Genomic DNA, 16922 nt, shown 5'->3' on the forward strand with positions numbered 1-16922 from the left:
AAGTTGCATCATAGGTACAATCCGACCTCAGCTGATCCACATTGCACTATCTGCAGGGCTGCACACAGGAAAAATCTAAGCAGAGTTTTTGAACCTAAATAATACACAAAGTCTCAGTGCATGACCTTCATATGTATTTTTCAATCAAAAGCTTTATAAAAGAATGAGCATTAAAAGAAATTGATGTTGATTAACCAGGTCTGACTGTAATTAAGTATATGAATAGAGAGAAAAATGCAAAATTTTATTAACTGTGGAAGGAATGCTAGATCCTTAACTGCCCAGCAAGTTCATGAAGACAAAGGAGATCAGTTTACAAGGGTTAAGTAAACATAATATTTTATATTACAGTTCAAATGAATCCAATTTCAACAAGACTGTGTAAGGGTCTAAAAATCAGTTTACCAGATTGAACATTTTTATGAACATTAAAACCCATTACTTTGCTCTGAAGTACAGCTACCGAACAGCCAGAGCCATGTAAAGTAACAATTTGTTTCTTAGCCCTATGGCTGAATTGCTTCTAGCCTCCTTGCTGTTCATGTCTGGTGGATTCCCTGTATTTATTTATACATGCCTGCATGTTGTGCATTTTGTACTCCTTTAAGTTTCCAAGGCCATGTCAAAACAAAATGCATTCCTTAGTGGGTCAGCATAGGAATAGCCACACCAGACATCAACGTAATAACTCAATGCTTACTGCAAATCTGAGAAAAGTAACCAGTGGTTGTGAAACACGAATTTCTGGTAAGCGAAGGAGGCAGTACATGAACACAGTGCTCTGAAAAGTGCTGCTTTAGCAGGAATTTACTTTGAGGTCTTTTATTTATCTGTAGTATAGACACGCACTCACAACCTCCTCATTCTGTTTAGCTAATCACTGACTCTGATGAGGCTGCAAACAAAGCTGCCAATTAGCACTAATTATGATAGTAACATTTCATTCAGAAAAAAAATAGTCTGAACCACTGAGATCCCTTGGAGAGGAAAAGTCCTTTTAAGGACTTTTCAAAAGACTTCCAGCACCCCATAGAATTAGACCACAGATACTATGTATGTATTCAAATGTGACAGCTCACCATTTGAGGGAATATCAGCGTTAGATAATGGAGAAACTGTTATACAGCATGACACAAGCAGAGTGGACCCTTTGTGCTTCCTGTAGCATTCAGAACCACATCAAACCACAGCCACCACTGCAAAACATACAGCATGACACAAGCAGAGTGGACCCTTTGTGCTTCCTGTAGCATTCAGAACAGCTCCCCCATCAAACCACAGCCACCACTGCAAAACACACCACTCCTGAGGAGCTGTGAAATCCAAACAACTCTCACCTTGCAGCTGATCATTTCTGTCCTGCTGGTATTACAAACATTAAGGCATTATCAGTTGTCTCGGTCTTACTTGGGCCATGCTTGTATTGTGGCCAGCACAAAACAGCTGAGGGAAGCCACTGGCTCTGGGGAGACCCAAGGGCCAAAGGCTGCCCTGAGGGGATGCACCAGAGGCACTGAAGGCCACATCACGGAAAAAATTATCCTGGGCATTATGGCTGAATTGCAGGGCAAATAAACCTTTAACACACCTCATAAGCCAGGTCCAGTCCACAGATCTGTTGGAATGCACTCAGAGAAAATCAATGTCACCACTAGAAATTCCTCACACCAGGAAGGAGCCATGTTTTATTGCACCTGAAACATAATGCTTGACTTCTTGGGATGTGGAAGTAGCAGATGTGTCAGGTGAGCCAAAAGGGATCCTCCCTTAGGCAGGCCAGCAGGAATGAATGTCAGGTTTGTCTCAACCAGGCAGGACTCTCTCTCGCAGCTGTTACACTGAAAGGACACATTATGAGAGGTGAATTAACACACTGGCATCTGCACTAGCTACATTAAAACCACCAAGAGCATGGACAGGATTGCCCCACACCGTGTGTGCAGAAAGTGAAATGCATGGGTTTGTTTTGTGGCTCTTCCTTGATCTCCTCAGGCCTCCACTGGCACAGGTTGTGGATGGGCAGGCTGTGTACCTGCACAGCAGGAGCAGGGCTGGGAAAGGGTCCAAATCCAGGAGGCAGCTAGGGAGTAACCCAGTGACTGAAGGTCTGGTTTGACCAGGAAAAGCACAGCCTTCCCAGTAAAGACAATGATGCGTTGCAATAGGAGTGGGTGGGTAGGGTGGGGCGAGGGAAGGCTTGAGAGAATTGAGCCCAAATGACTCCCACACTCCGGAGTGCTGGAGACTGGCAGCCATCCTTTCTGGAGAGAGGCGTGCTGCTGGGGTGTGTGAGTAGCAGAGAAAGACATTACTGCTAATGAAGATGGGTAGGAGCTGCAGTATTTTGACTCCAGTTTTCAATACCACCAAGTACAGAACGTGTATGGGTCTGAGTGTGTAGACCTAACAGACCCATCTCAATTTCCTAAGATTCGTAAAGGCAAGCTTTTAGCAGTGTAAAACCTACGATATAATTTGGAAAACCTGTGTTGCTGGGGGAGGTAAAGAGGCATGCCTTAGCCTTCATGGAAAAAAAAGCTGTTTTGGCAAGGGCAATAATTAATGAGCTAGCGGTCACTTAAGGTGGGCATAAATATTTGCACCTCAGAAACATTTGCCACCTTCTCCATGCTCCCCTTCACTCTGCCTGTTTTTCCCCTTCTCTGCAGCCTCCTCTCTCACGCGCTCTTTCCCTCCCCTTCTCTCCCTGCCTGCCTGCCTATCATCTTGCTCTAATTGTTTCCAGATTTGTGTGGGAGGTCAGGGCCCGGGAGTGCTGCTTCATGCCAAGTTTATAAACAGAGCAGTGTTTCCAGATGGCCACTGGCTCCAGCCTGGCTAGCAGGTTGATTGGGACCAGAATAACAACAGGTGGAGAACAGACAATGAATTCCTTGACACTTATTTTACTCCCTCTGCTTTTTCCCCCCTTCCCTCCTCCCTGCAGCCACCACGGCTACCACCAGCAGACCTACAAGCTCTTGAATCCGGGCAGGGAGTCAGGACACGGGGGAGGGAGGGAGGATGAGGAGGAGGAACGATGAAAGAAAGTGCAAGTGACTTCCTTGACCAAATAAAAGGCAGGGCAGGAAAGGGGACACATGCTGCTACTTCCCTGCCAGCCATTACTGCTGCTGCTAATTAAGGTGTCCTTCAAGCTCTCATGGAAAAGACCCTCTGAGGTGAAATCACAGAGAATAAACAAGATACCTCGTACAAATAGGGAAAATTATAAGATTGATTTAACATTGTTCCTTAGGCAACTGCATGCATTCAGTTTTTGTCAAGACAGCCTGGGCCACTAAGGCAGTTGGCAGTGACAACACATCTTCAGTCACTGTCAGCTCTGTACTCTGTTTTTCCAGACAGAGCTAGTTTCCCCAAGGCTCCGGTTTGCTAATCCCACTCCCAAGCTCCTGCCCTTCCCAGTTTCCCTCACCTCTCCAAACTGATGTCTTCTTCCCAGTCTCCACACCAAATTCCCACTTTCCTCATCAGAAGCTGTTTATAGAAATGATGGGGGCAGGGAAAAGAAGTTCTGCAAGGCAGTTGCAGAGGTGCTTTTCTTTCTATTACCTCGCTGTTCCCAGCACATTTGGGAGAGTTATTTGGCACAAATGCATTGTTCCAATAATTTGGACTTAGAGCAGATCAAAATGTGGCCACTGATGACACAAAACTGCAGCAGGTTCTGCTTCAGAAGAGGCATAAATTAAAGCAGACAATCTAGATTTTGGGCCTGAGGTAACATGCATACACAGGGTACAGACAACCCTACCACCATACTCCTCCTGGAAATTCCCAAAACAGAGGCAGAAAAAATAGGTCAGGGTCACAGGAGTAATGCTTAACTTTAAATGCCCAGGCTGCTTCAAGCTGTAGTAAAACTTTTTGGAAGCAGGAGAAATTTGCAGCAGCACATTCTGGTTCTGATGCCTGTGGTTACTATGTCCTCTGTCCCCAAGGAGACCAGCACGATGCAGGATCTGGATGTAGATTCAGCTCCACACCAGGTATGCCAGGGCTGTTTCTCCTCCTCCCAGGAATCCAGACAACTGGGAGCTCCACTACAGAAGGAGAAGATGAGAAAAAGGGAGTGAAAGGGATACTAATGAGAGGACATAAGGAGTACCAGTCAGTCTTCCAGATTAACTTATTTTATATTACTGAACCGCAAATGTTCTTATTTCCCTGCCTGGCCCAGTTCTGCACTCCTTAGGGTAAGATAGCAAAACCATTAAGAAGCAAAACTGTACATGATAAAAAAGTACTATCATCTCCAGTGAATTAATGAATAATTAGACTAAATTATTAAAATTGCTGTACATCACCCACTAATAGGCTCAACAAACTTGGTATTCACAAGAGAAAGCAAAAAAAAGGTAAAATTTTCTCTCCATTTCCCCCTTGTGCTTACACTCCAGATGGTCTAATTTAAACTAGGATGAATATCATCAAAAAAAACCCATAGAGAAGTATTAGGATTATAAAATTAAAAGCTGCGGTCTTTAAAAAAATTATTCTTTAAAAATTAAATGGCTGCCATAAAGAGAATGGTATCCAAAGCTGGTAATTAACCCAAGACTCCAATGCACATTTTTTATTTTCTATATGCTGCACTCCTCACACATAATTAGAGAAATTCAAAAAACAGTGAAAAGACATACACAATCTCCTCTGTTCAAATTCAGTGTTTAGTAAACTGACTGAACTAACTGCTCACATGTGTAAAACAGACAGAACTTTCCCCATTCATTATTAAGAGCATATTTTCTTATTTGTAACCTTTTATTCATATCCTTAATGGTTGACATGTACTCTTGGATTGTCTATAAAATATCCAAAAAAACATTTTTTACTCAAGTACCAGTTCGAAGGTGAACTGAAATTTAATAGGACTACAATTTGCTGCTACTCAGAAAGCTCTTATATAAATGGTGTGTGAAAAGCAAGCATGATTTAAAAAGCATTTGCTAATATTTGCAATGCAAAAGATCTCAGATTCTTGCATATGAATACCTGGAAGCAGATTTGGAAGCATTTAGGGGTTTTCATGAATGTCAGCAAATTGTTAACAGGTTTTTATTTTCCTGGAGACATTTCATGACTAGTCTTAGCTGTCAAATTTTATACTGCGTAAGTTCTACATCTACAAATAAACACAAAAACATATTAAGCCAGTTAAAAAATCTTTGCACTTCCAAAGCTTCTTATATCTCAGGATCTCAAAAAAGTTTAAACAAACAGTGTGCCTAATCCTAAGGTTTGGTTTAAATGAGGTCACTCAGCACCTTTTAAATAGATGCTTAGGATATTTTGCCAGAGTGAAAGATAGATCATTTTATGTCAATAGGGTAAGCTCCAACCCTTTGGAGGTTCTCCCAGTTTCAGACTGTAAATTCTTTAGGGTAGAGAATGACTTTGACCGTATGCTTAGGTAGTAGTATCTCAATTTTACTGGGAATTCTGGGCATAACTGAGATGCAGGTAGGCTGAAAAAGAAAGAGAATATGAAGTGCCAAAGACGCAATGCTCACCAAGGCAGGATTTGGTCTAATAAAAACTGGTAATTCTTATGTTCATATGACTTTCAAAATTCTACTTATGCACAAACTTTCCATTTATTTGTAGATCTTATTGGGACTGTATATTCAGTCCATTTTCATGTACCATTAACACTACTCCTTTTAGCACAGGACCATGTTTTGTACAACTCAGACACACTCGGCTATGCCTTTCTCATTGCTGTTCCTGTGTTCTACAGAAATCTGTGTACCATGTTTTTCACAAAGGAACTCAGTTCATTCCTTGGTTCATAGATGTTTTGCAATATCTGTGTTTCTGCTGAACAGAATTTTCCAACTCTGAAATGTTAAATCCAGGATAAGTAATGATGACTGAGGGTTGACTATGTACCAGATTCTAAGTTCCTGTAGTGAAGGTATTGATCTGATGTGGAACTATGGATTCTTGCACAAATCCTTCTCACAAATACTCACACTACTCCCTTTCAGCAGCTTAGCACTGACTGTGATGACTGCAGTCACCTGTGGCCCTCTCATTGGAGAGAAGGTAAAGTGACATTCGTATTTTAAACTGGCAAAGAACAGCTTTCAATAGGTCGGAGTCCTAAGAATTACTACCCTAAGTGATTCTTTTGAGTTTGTTTGCATAATGCTGATTTACAGTGTTGTGTCCCATGAACACGTGGTAAATAGATGTTCTTGTTTTGGATATGACTCCTTAAGCCTTTTCACACCCAGCCAGCACAGTGGGAAATGCCAGGGAGTCTAGCTTCAGCCACTGGCTCAGATATCAGGTTAAGCTTGAAAGGTCAGGTTCTGGAAATCCACATTGCAGAAGTTTGATATGTAAATGTAAGCAAAAGGATTCATCTCACCTAATTTCCTAAGTCTTAAAGTTAGACATCTACTGCAAGGTGCTTAGATTAAAGGTACTTCTTCTATAATCATCAGAGACAGACATCTCAACAGGCATCTTCACTGGGAGGATTTCTCACTTAAACAGTGTTCACTGTAGAAGGATTTTGGAAAACTAAGATTGCAAGACATCCTTTTTCAGGTGCTAAAATAAATTCTGCTCCAGGCATGGCAAGAGCTTTCTGGACTTTGCCAGAGATTAATCTCTTCAAATAGACATAGCTATTGAGATGTACTGGTGCAACAGCACTTTCAAATGTGAATATTTCTGAACATTCCTGCTGCAGAGAGATTACATAAACGCTTCCTGAATTATAGCTTATTTAGAAGTGAAGTGCATACCTTAGTTAATATTCCTGAAAAAAAAAAAACAGCGACATTTCTCCTCACATAATTTTGAAGTTGGCAGGGTAGTGAGAAGGCTTGTGTTCAATAGGTGACAAGTAACATTTCTGAATGCTGTGAAAACCAAGTAAACTATCCACAGTGACAACCCTATTCAGTGACTGAAATATTTGTTACGCCAGTCAGAAGTCTGAAGTAGTATTCTGAACCCATGATGCAGGCAGAGCCATGACTGAAGATGGGACAACATGTAAATATTGTTCATACAAGGTCCACTAAATTCTTAATTAAACTGCAACTCATATTTGTACAGTTAGAGACCACTCAAAAATATTCAAATGGCTGGGTGCACCCTCCCGATGGTTCCGAGACAAAAAAGTATGATTTTGTCAAAACACCCCTGCAAAGACTCTGAACATATACAGACTCCTCAGAAAAGCTTTTTTTTCCCCCTGGAAACACGTTACAAGTTGACATAAACACAATAAGAATGAGGTAGCTGGTCTGAGTGAGCTTCACTTGATGGTGCCCAGTGGCTGCTACTCTGAAGAGCAGATCACAGTTTTGGCATTAAACTTTGGCATATCAGGTTTCTGGTCTTCTGCTAACCAGAGTCCAAGTTCCCCGGACAAGGAGGTACAAGACTACCTCAGTGAGACACCATAGTCTATCCCAGGTGGTCTGACAGCTACTCAGTGCAGCAGGTCCCAGAGATAAGTCAATCACCTCCCTTAATTCATATGTTCTGAAAAGTGCAGAAATGCTGTAAGCAATTGTAGTAACAGTAACAAATACAGGAGTAAATAATAACATTCTTCTGATATACCTCCTATGTAGGAGCTCAAAGAAGTCATCTCAAGCTGCTTTTCTTTCTCTGTTCTTTGCCTCCCGAAAGACTGGAGAGCAAACACAGTAAATATGCTTGACTGAAACATGGAACATCTTAAATGAAACACAGGTAATGTCAAGAGCTGCTCCATCACAGGAAAAGGCAAATTAAAGACAACCAGAGAGAGAGATTGTAGTTATGACCACTGAACATCAGATGTAGCAAGTACACTAGGTAGAAAAGGTGATATAGAACTGTGTATTTCAGGGAACTTAACTAATGAAATTTAAATAAATCATTTGCTCCACAGGAATTCATTGATCCTCTGGGAGATTTTCCGTTCATCTTTTATAAAATATTAACAGCAAGAGTTTTTTTAAAAATACATGAAAAAAAAAGTGATACTTTGTTCACAGAATACCTACATAAATGTGAAGATGACAAAATAATCTGCTTCAAAATTTCCATCTGTATTCATGGACTTGCACTGGACTACTCTTTTTCTGAAGAATTCTATAGTATGTCTAGAACTACTCACATATCTCCTACCACCAGAGCTTGTAATGATACAAGACTCAGTTCAAGGAGTAAGTTTGTGGCAACAGTCTGCAGTATATAGTGCCATAAATTCATATTTGGTATGAAGGCAGTTTTTTAAAAAAATTAACCTCTGTTGTTACTTGCAATCCCCTACTCATTTTCTGATTTAACTGCAAGTGTAGTGGTCCGGATATAGTGGTATTATACTGAGAGTATAATAATTAGCATTATGCTGTTCTTGTACCTGTTGTATAGAACAAATTGTAGCAATGGAGTTCTGCTCTAGAGATACTATGATATCATGGACTGAACAGTGAAGCCCTAAGATGAGGCACTAAAATCTGTAAACCATTATAATAGTACTACTTTGTCTAAATCATAGAGCCTAAAAGATCTAATAGATCAACACATTCATCTGTCTGCCAGAGGACTGCCCATGTTCTGAAAAGTCACAACAATTCAAAGAAGAGCAAATAATAGAGATTAATGAGCAAAGAACAATGTAATTATTGCAGTGGAGTTGGTTTCTGAAACAAAACAGAATTTAGCAGCTAAATAAAGTGGAAGCTATTAACTGCATCTTTATTACTATGCAAAGGCAAGTAGCAACTGTGTAATTTAACTAGGTCCATTATGCAATCTTTTTTCTAATTCTTTCCTGATCTGCTAAACTAATCTCTGTTTTTAGGGGGTTGAAAATGAATTAAATGGATTAAAAATGCAGCTGAAAGCCAGGATTATTTAAGGAATGGAGAACAATAGGAAAGCATGACAAGGAAAGATCAGCCATTTGACAATGAAGCAACATCCTGAGCCTGAAGCACAATAGTATTGAGTAAGATCTGAGAAAATGTTTTATTTCTTCACCCAGGACATATTCTCTTTCCTCTTTCTCCTCCACTCCTAGCAGTGGACTTTGGCTTGATGTTAACTTAGAGAAGTTTAACTTGTGTTTTCCTATATGGGACCAAGAACTCCATTTGTCATGTAGCTCTGTAATGTCCTACATTTATAGTGTATACTGGATGTCCCAGTTTCATCCCACTTAAATATAGGCAGCTACCCTATATTGTAGAAAGAGAAAACTTTTCAACCCTCACTTCTGGTAGGGAGGATTCTCACCCAAGCCACATTGGATGAGAATCCTCCCTACCAGAAGTGAGGGTTGAAAAGTTTTCTCTTTCTACAATGTTTGTTACCTGTGTTTCAGAAACTGTTCCTACCATGGTTTTCCAGGCAGCATGAACAAGGGTATTTATCTGGCTACAATGCTGGCTTCCTCCAAATAATGTCTTGTTATGTAATTATGAGAAAATAAATCTTTGTCTAGCCAATAATCATGCTGCAATCATGCAAGCCCTGAGATTTTTCATTCCAAAGAGATCATGATACCTATCAGGATTTAAGGATTTTTCACCTTATTTTTTGGTCACATGGACTAAATCATTGCAAGTCATAGGAGTAGTGCTCCACTATCCGTTAATTTAGTGCAGCATTTTAACAACAAAAGTCAGGCACTTTTGAAGATTTGGAAAATATATTGAAAGGCTCTATATTTGAAACTAACACCTTTCCATTTAGGCATGTAAAACCAGTGTTACCTTTTTATCTAATTTCCTGCTCCTTTTACTAGTGATTCAGTTACAGCTCCTTTCTGTTAGGAACTGGCAGCTCAGTAGTTCAGTGGACCAAAAAGTAATGAAATATTTTGCAAGTTTTGTTGGAAAACCAATATAGTAGTGCTATTACTAATGAGGAACATACTCATACTACAATTGGACTTCAGGAAATTAGTGAAAAATAACAGGTCCTGCTCTGCCCATTGTCACACTCGTACAATCCTTACTGATTAACCAGAGACACATATGCTCACCTAAAAATAAAACTGAGTCCTGTGGTGGGGCCAAATCTACTAAAAAGCACTAAATTTGTTCAAATTCACTTACAGGAATAATCTGACTCACAGATTTCAGTCATGCTCTGCATAGAACTTTCTCAACAGTGGACAACAGAAGTAGAGATGGGTGTGGCTTAGAGTCTCAGCCAAAACACATCTTCATTTATAGAGAGGTTCAAAACACAAACCTGGTCCCAAATGAATTTGTTTGTCCCTCACAAAATCAGAGCATCCAAGTCTTATTTCTTGCCTCAGAAAACTCTGAGAAGGGGATAATTCTTTAGAACACAGCAATTCTTATTTGTATAACTCAATTTAAACCTGATAGTGAACACAGTTATAAAAGCATCTGGCCTGACACAGTTATTAAATGATCATTTGATGGTCACTGTAATTCTTTGAAATCTTCCCTTAATCTTGGGTATTTGAAAGCTTTTGGGTTTTTGTTGTGCTTCAGGACACCTGACTTGACTGCAATGACTGGGATGACAATTTCACCCACAAGGTAATAATAAATTGTGGTTTTACAACAATTTTGTGGCTAGTTTCTTTTATCTGTCTCTTAATTTCATCTTTACGTGCTATTTTTTCATAGCCACTATATTACTTAATGAAATTTTTATTGCTGTAGTTTTCGTTATATTTTTTTTTCCCTTTTTTTTCCTCTACTTCATTCTTTCGCTGTTCTTCATTTTTGCTTAGTCTAACATTTATTGTGGTTTATTTTTAGGATACATATATACTTAGGGTGGAATTATAATTTGAACATTTATATACTGAGTTTATATTTTTGTTGGAAAAATATGTAATTGATGACTGTTCTTACTCTTCTGAGAAATGCCAATAACAAATGGCAGGCTTCAGTTCAATGAATCCTCTACTGTTTTAACAAGACAAAACATTGAAAGTAGGCAAAGAAAGTACAACAGGATAATTTTTCACAGTTTATACCAGGGTCAAAAATATTGCAAATATTGGTGATTGACTTTCAGATCTGTCATAATATGCTGAAATAACATTCAGATGTCAATAACATATTGCAAAAAACATGGAAAATATATACTGTAAATAATTCTGTTGAAAGGAAATAACACACTTGAAATAACACACTTGAAAAAGGAAATTCCTTTTTTTTACTTCTAGGCAGATTTCTCCATTTATTTAGATGTTAAAGAGATCTATTGCCCTTTAAAGTACAGTACTAATACCTGGGTTAGTTTAACTGCCCTTTTCCCACACACATATGTTTTTGCAGACTAACACCTACTGATACACTTTTTAAACCCTTAAATCCCCTCCGATTCTCAAAGTGCTCTTCTGCCTTCATTCCTGAATGATGGTCACAAAGCATGAAGCCTAATACAGAATAAATATAGTTTCTGAATGGTAGTCCACAGGTTTCACTGTGTGAAAACTGTTTGAGCATCTGTGTAGAGTAAGTCTTGCTTACCTAAAAAAACCCACACAGTTAAGGTTTCTCTAAAAATTGATTATTATTTGCAAAGACCAACTGTCTTTTGAACCTAATATATATGGGTGGGATTCGAAGGAATTGTTACAGAGTGAATGACTGAGGACAGGCATGGGCACATATTTAAAGTGACCTACCCACGTGTACTGTGATACATGGCAACATCAACACACAGGCACACTGAAGTGACATTAGCACAACTAGGAGAGTTTTTACTTTTGCCTTTGTTGCATTAATCCACAGTGTTTATTTTGTCACAATTGGTAATTTTTGTTAGATGCAGAACATCTATCATGAATTAGTAATTTCAAAAAGGGATGACTCAGGAAGGGGGAGTTGGTTGAGTTTTGGAAGTGGGGTGTTTGTGCATTTGTTTTCTCACAACTGGCAAAACTCCAACAGCTATTCTCCAGAAATTTCACAAGAAACATTCATATGGGCAGGAAATCTACTGGCAAGAAATGGCAGATGAAAGAGTTATGTACTGCTGAATGAGAGTTTTGCACCTGCACATTGCTTAAGTTGGAGTGCATGCTATTAATATAATAACAATAGCATAATCAGTAGGATGCATAGTCATCTACCAAGATTATTTCATTTTGAGACTTCATGGACACTTTTGGCATAAGTGCAAAACAGGGAACTGAATCAACTTCAAATGTGCACTAAATGGAATGAAAAAAAAAAAAAAACAAACCCATACTTAAACAATTCCTACCAAGATATCATGTTTAAAATTAAGACTAGAACTGTGTAACTGAGCCCAAACCAAACTGGATGTCCAAGGACACCAGTGGGATTACAGGCATGGCTGCCCAGTAAGTAAGGGTCAGAGAAGTACTGCTTCAGAATAATTCACTGGATTCTGTTTTATTTCTCCTTTATGGAGAAACTTTTTTTTTTCCCTCGGGGTCATTAAACTTAGACTAGAATAGAGCTGTTAAAAAAAACTCCTATGGAACACTTTTTGGGGTCAGGATTTGGTAATTCATAAAAATATTTCCAATGAATACCAAAACACATCAAAAAAGTTTCAAAACAAGTGTTGTCCCAGTTTTGAAACCTGGAAGGCCTGAGGTCTTTAGTTCAAAGGTAGACTAGCTGGTGGGCCATCCTTCAGTGATAGGCCATCAATCCTCCACCCTGGCAGTCAAAAGGTTGAGCAATGGTCTGCCAGCCAGAGCCCTGCAGGCTTACAGAAGAACTCAGCTAAAATCCAACTGTCCCTTAAAAACTTTAGATTTCAGTCAGCTGCCAAGATCTCTCTTGAAGTTTGCCAAACAGCTTTGCTTTTGAGACTGGTTCCATCAGCCTTTCCGTGTAGACATGTGGAGTTTTTTCCAAATAAATCATTTCATTGCAAAGAAACCATTTTATCCATCTCAGAAGTCACCTAGATTATGCAAAATGCTGTGCTGTCCCTGCATTTCTCCCTGGACCCATGACTCTGTGACTTCAGGCACAGAAGGGTCATTCCGGACCTTGGAGATGTGCAATTCAGTCTTTCCATGCTGACCGACACCTCTCCCACACAGAGTCCCCTCCTTAGGGAGTCTCACCTCGAGCGGTTTCTAAGCAGCCATAAGGAGGCAATGCTCACTGCTTCCCCTGGTGAGAAGGCTGAGACCTGGGCAAGATGTTTCACAGGGAATTTTGACCCTTTCCTACTGGGATCTGAAACACCATGAAGTAAGAGAAAACACAGTTGTGACAGAATTACTAAAATAAACTAAAATGGTAATAAAGACACATGAAACATATATTGTTATTTTTTGTGTAAGTATTATGGTCTATCCACCCCGAACATACAACAGCATTTGGAAGAGCACTCTGGGGGAGTGGGGAATGCATTGCTGAACTTTGCACTACCATGGGACGAAAACTGTTGTCCAGCCACACTTGCTGCCCAGCCCATGTTTTCCTGCATGATAGACAGTTTTCCCTCCACTGAGAGTCAAGGAAGCAACCTACTTATCTGGAATTTTATCCACCAGAAGGCCAAAATACTGAGCATGGCCTGTGAACTGAGAAGTGATAGTGAATCAAAATCCCTGGAAAACCATGTGATGGTGAAAGATTTTCTAGTCCTATAGACAAAAATGGTTTAGGGGTCTGACCTACATATTTATTTATTCATACATTTACTGAGCAAGATTTTCACTAGTCTCCATACCAGATAAACCACTGCTCTCATCTGAATCAGATTTTTACTATAAAGACAGCTAAATCAATATCAGCATCAGTATGTTATCAGCAGTGTTTTCTGAGCTTTGTTTTCTATTAGCTGTAAAATCCATTGAGTTGCAAGGAATATTGAGTGGGAAAAGCCATTTAAAATTGCATATTTGCATTGTCATGGGTTGGACTCAATGATCTCAAAGGTCTTTTCCAGCCTAGCTGATTCTGTGATTCTGTTTATGATTTAATGTTGTTTGAACAACTAACCTATAAACTTTATCATTTTGCTATTAGAAAGAAGAAATAAAAAATATATGAAACTTGTAAAGAATCACAGAGTTCTCTTCCAGATTGCTGAGAGTCAGTAAATGCCTCAAAAATCTCTCCCACTTCTTTACATGTAGATATTAAAATTCAGCAGTCCAGTGAACTGGACTATAAAATCAGCATATCTGCCCCAGAACAAGTACACTTTTTGCTTTGCAGTAATGTTCTTTGCAGAATGCTTTTGTGGGACAACAGGTTGGCACTGGGTGGTGAAAGGTATTCACCATTTTGTAAAACAAAGCAGCCATGGCTAATCTTTTTTGTTTCAAGATATAAAAGAAAAGTCCCATTTTGCAACTATAAAAAAAAAATAGTTAAAGTAGGACAGCTGTAAGCAGAAATACACTCGTCATTTAAAGGGCTCCATGCCTACTGTACATAAAATAATACACTGGTATCATTAGCATAGACAACAGCTTGTTTTCAATTTGGCTGCAGATAATGAAATTATCCCCCAAATTACCATAAAGTGGAACAAATAAACACAAAAGCAAACTCTTTTTCTTTTTCTTTCTCTCTTTTTTTTTTTTTTTTTTTTCCCTTCAGCAGCGCTGGCTTTCAGCTGTTTAGAATGAAAGCAAAGCTTCTGTTTTTCCAGAGCTCCAGTTTGACCTCAAGCAGATAAAGAACATGAAATGACAAACACGCAGCAAAGAGTTACTGTGTCCTTCCCCCCTGGCCTCTGTTTACATTAGGAAATGTACCCGGGGAGGAGGGAAGGGGAGGCAGGAGGGCTGCCTTTCAGCGCCGCGCTCGGCTCCGCTGGCTCCGGCTGGAGCTGGCCCCTGTTTCTGAGTAAGCTTACTCCACTCCAGATGTGCCGCGGCTCCAGCGTGGCTGCCATGTACAGTAAATCGGCATCTGAGGGCTCGTCAATCTGTGGGGTAGAGCAATTGCGGTCTCGCCAGGCCGCCCCACTGGCACAAACAGAAATTTGCGCCGCTGAACTGGAAAAGGAGGAGGAGGAGGAGGAGGGAGAGGAGGGAAAGGGGCGACAGGGAGGGAAGGAGGCAAATAACGGGAGAGCAGTGTGTGAAAGTTGAGGGGCTGGAAGGTGTCTGCTCCCGCGAGGAGAAGGGGAAGAAATAAACACTAACAGTCAACTGAGGAAATGTTCTTAATGCATTTGTAAATTTACTTGTAAATGTTTTACACTTAGAGAGAAAGGGGAATGCTGCGTATCATTTGGCAGTGTTGGCTGTCTATAGGTCCCTGTGGATATACTGCTTTAGTACGCGTTGTAACCAGGGCAAGAGAAACATAAAATAGCTGGGAAAACACAGCCAATTAGTCATTACACATAGATTGTAAAAACAAGAGAGAGAGAGGAAGAGACAGAGAAATAAATGCCCCTAGCAAATTGAGTCCCTCTTGTTTGTGTCCCTGCTACATGAGCACGAACACCAGAGGCAACGATGCCCTCTAATCAAAGTGCAGCTTGCAAACCAGTCAGTGCTCCCATTCAAAATCCTCCAGGATTTCCTGACGCTCACAAGATTTACCTATTTGCTGTCATTGTAAAAAACAAATTGTTTCACTAATCAGGCAGTTTGCTTTGGACCCGACCCCAGTTGTACAAACTCCAAGTTGGACGTTCATTTCTGATCTCCTGCCGCCTACGCAGCCGTTGCTAACTCAGTTTTAATAGGATGAGAAAACGATCTTTTCTTTTATAGTGGGTTCAAATGAGCTACCCAGCTTCAGGCTGACTATAGCTGTGTTTTCCTAATCACCATTTTTTAATAGCAATTCTGAGGATGAAAATGCCTGTTCCCCCCTCCTTTCTCTTCCACAGCGCCAAGTCTAAGAATGTAAATAAGTGTTAAATTGAAACACAGAACAAAAATGGGTCAGATTTAGTGTAATTGAGTCATAGTTAAATTTAGGCTGCTTTTATTTGCAAATATGTATTTTAACAGCAGTTCCATACAGCATCTCCGGATAGAATGAGATGCCTCATTTATTTATTATTTTAACTGTGGTTGTGCCTGACATTCTCTGTGAAGTCTCACAGCTCCATTGTGACAAGCACTCTAAAAGATGAGCTATGCATTTTAAAAACTCTCCTTTGCCAGAGAAGCTATCCTCAGAGTACCATCTCCATTACATAGCAGCACCTTAAAAGGACAGAAATATTGTCAGCTGTTCCAAATTTTCAAAAATTGTGAATCAAAGCTGAAAAATCCCAAAGCTGCAGGAGAAAAAGTCATAAGATTTTCAAAGAGTTCATCCTTTCTTGTCTCCTAATTTGTGAGTTTTCAAACCCTCACAACATACTGTAAGATTATTGAAGTTTCTTTTTAAAAAAGAATGTTCAGATTCTCACAGTATCCCTTGACATAAGGAATGAAGGCTTAAAATATAAAATATCACTAGATTTGAAACAAAACTTTAAGACTTGGCAATACAACATAGAGTTCTCTATGGGACTTGATTTTCCTTAGCAGTCCATTGACTGGATGGGGTAGTGAGCTCTCTTCCCTCTTATCCTTTACCTCCTGTAAGGTATAAAGGGATTTGATTTTGACCATGAACAACACATGTAGTCATGGATGAATAAACAATTAAATATGACTGTTCTTATGCATAACTTTCCTACTTTTCATCACTGGAGGCACTGCAAGCATTCTCTTAAATGCAGGGCAATAGAGAAGCTCAACAAGACCCCAACAAGCAAGCAAGCAGGAGCACATCTGCTACTGAGGACAAGTCCTTGCATAAAGCATGTGTCACATTATGAGCTGTTCTGTGAGGACCAGAAGGAGGACACTGCCTCCAACTTTTTCTTCTCATCCCAGTGTCCAGCCTGTGCTCCAAGCAGCCCCCAAAGACAGCTCATCATTGCTTAATGCTTTGCACAGTCATTTATGTCAGGACAAAATGGACACTTAAAAA

At 39.8% G+C, this 16922-nt stretch overlaps 1 long non-coding RNA gene across 2 annotated transcripts; it reads right to left on the bottom strand.

The window, feature by feature from the left end:
• Positions 1-1217: 1217 nt before the first annotated feature.
• On the bottom strand, positions 1218-15070 carry LOC120499343. 2 transcript variants are annotated; one of them, XR_005626853.1, is made up of 5 exons: positions 14732-15070; positions 13082-13196; positions 7612-7681; positions 3853-4067; positions 1218-1838 (listed from the first exon to the last, which is right to left on the bottom strand). It is a non-coding gene; the product is annotated as an uncharacterized LOC120499343 (long non-coding RNA). The 2 variants fall into 2 exon arrangements; XR_005626852.1 differs by lacking the exon at positions 7612-7681 and having other exon boundaries at positions 1221-1838; positions 14732-15066.
• Between the last annotated feature and the right edge of the window lie 1852 nt (positions 15071-16922).

This window comes from Passer montanus, unplaced genomic scaffold (genome assembly GCF_014805655.1).
Source record: "Passer montanus isolate IOZ18808 unplaced genomic scaffold, ASM1480565v1 scaffold16, whole genome shotgun sequence".
NCBI lineage: Eukaryota > Metazoa > Chordata > Aves > Passeriformes > Passeridae > Passer > Passer montanus.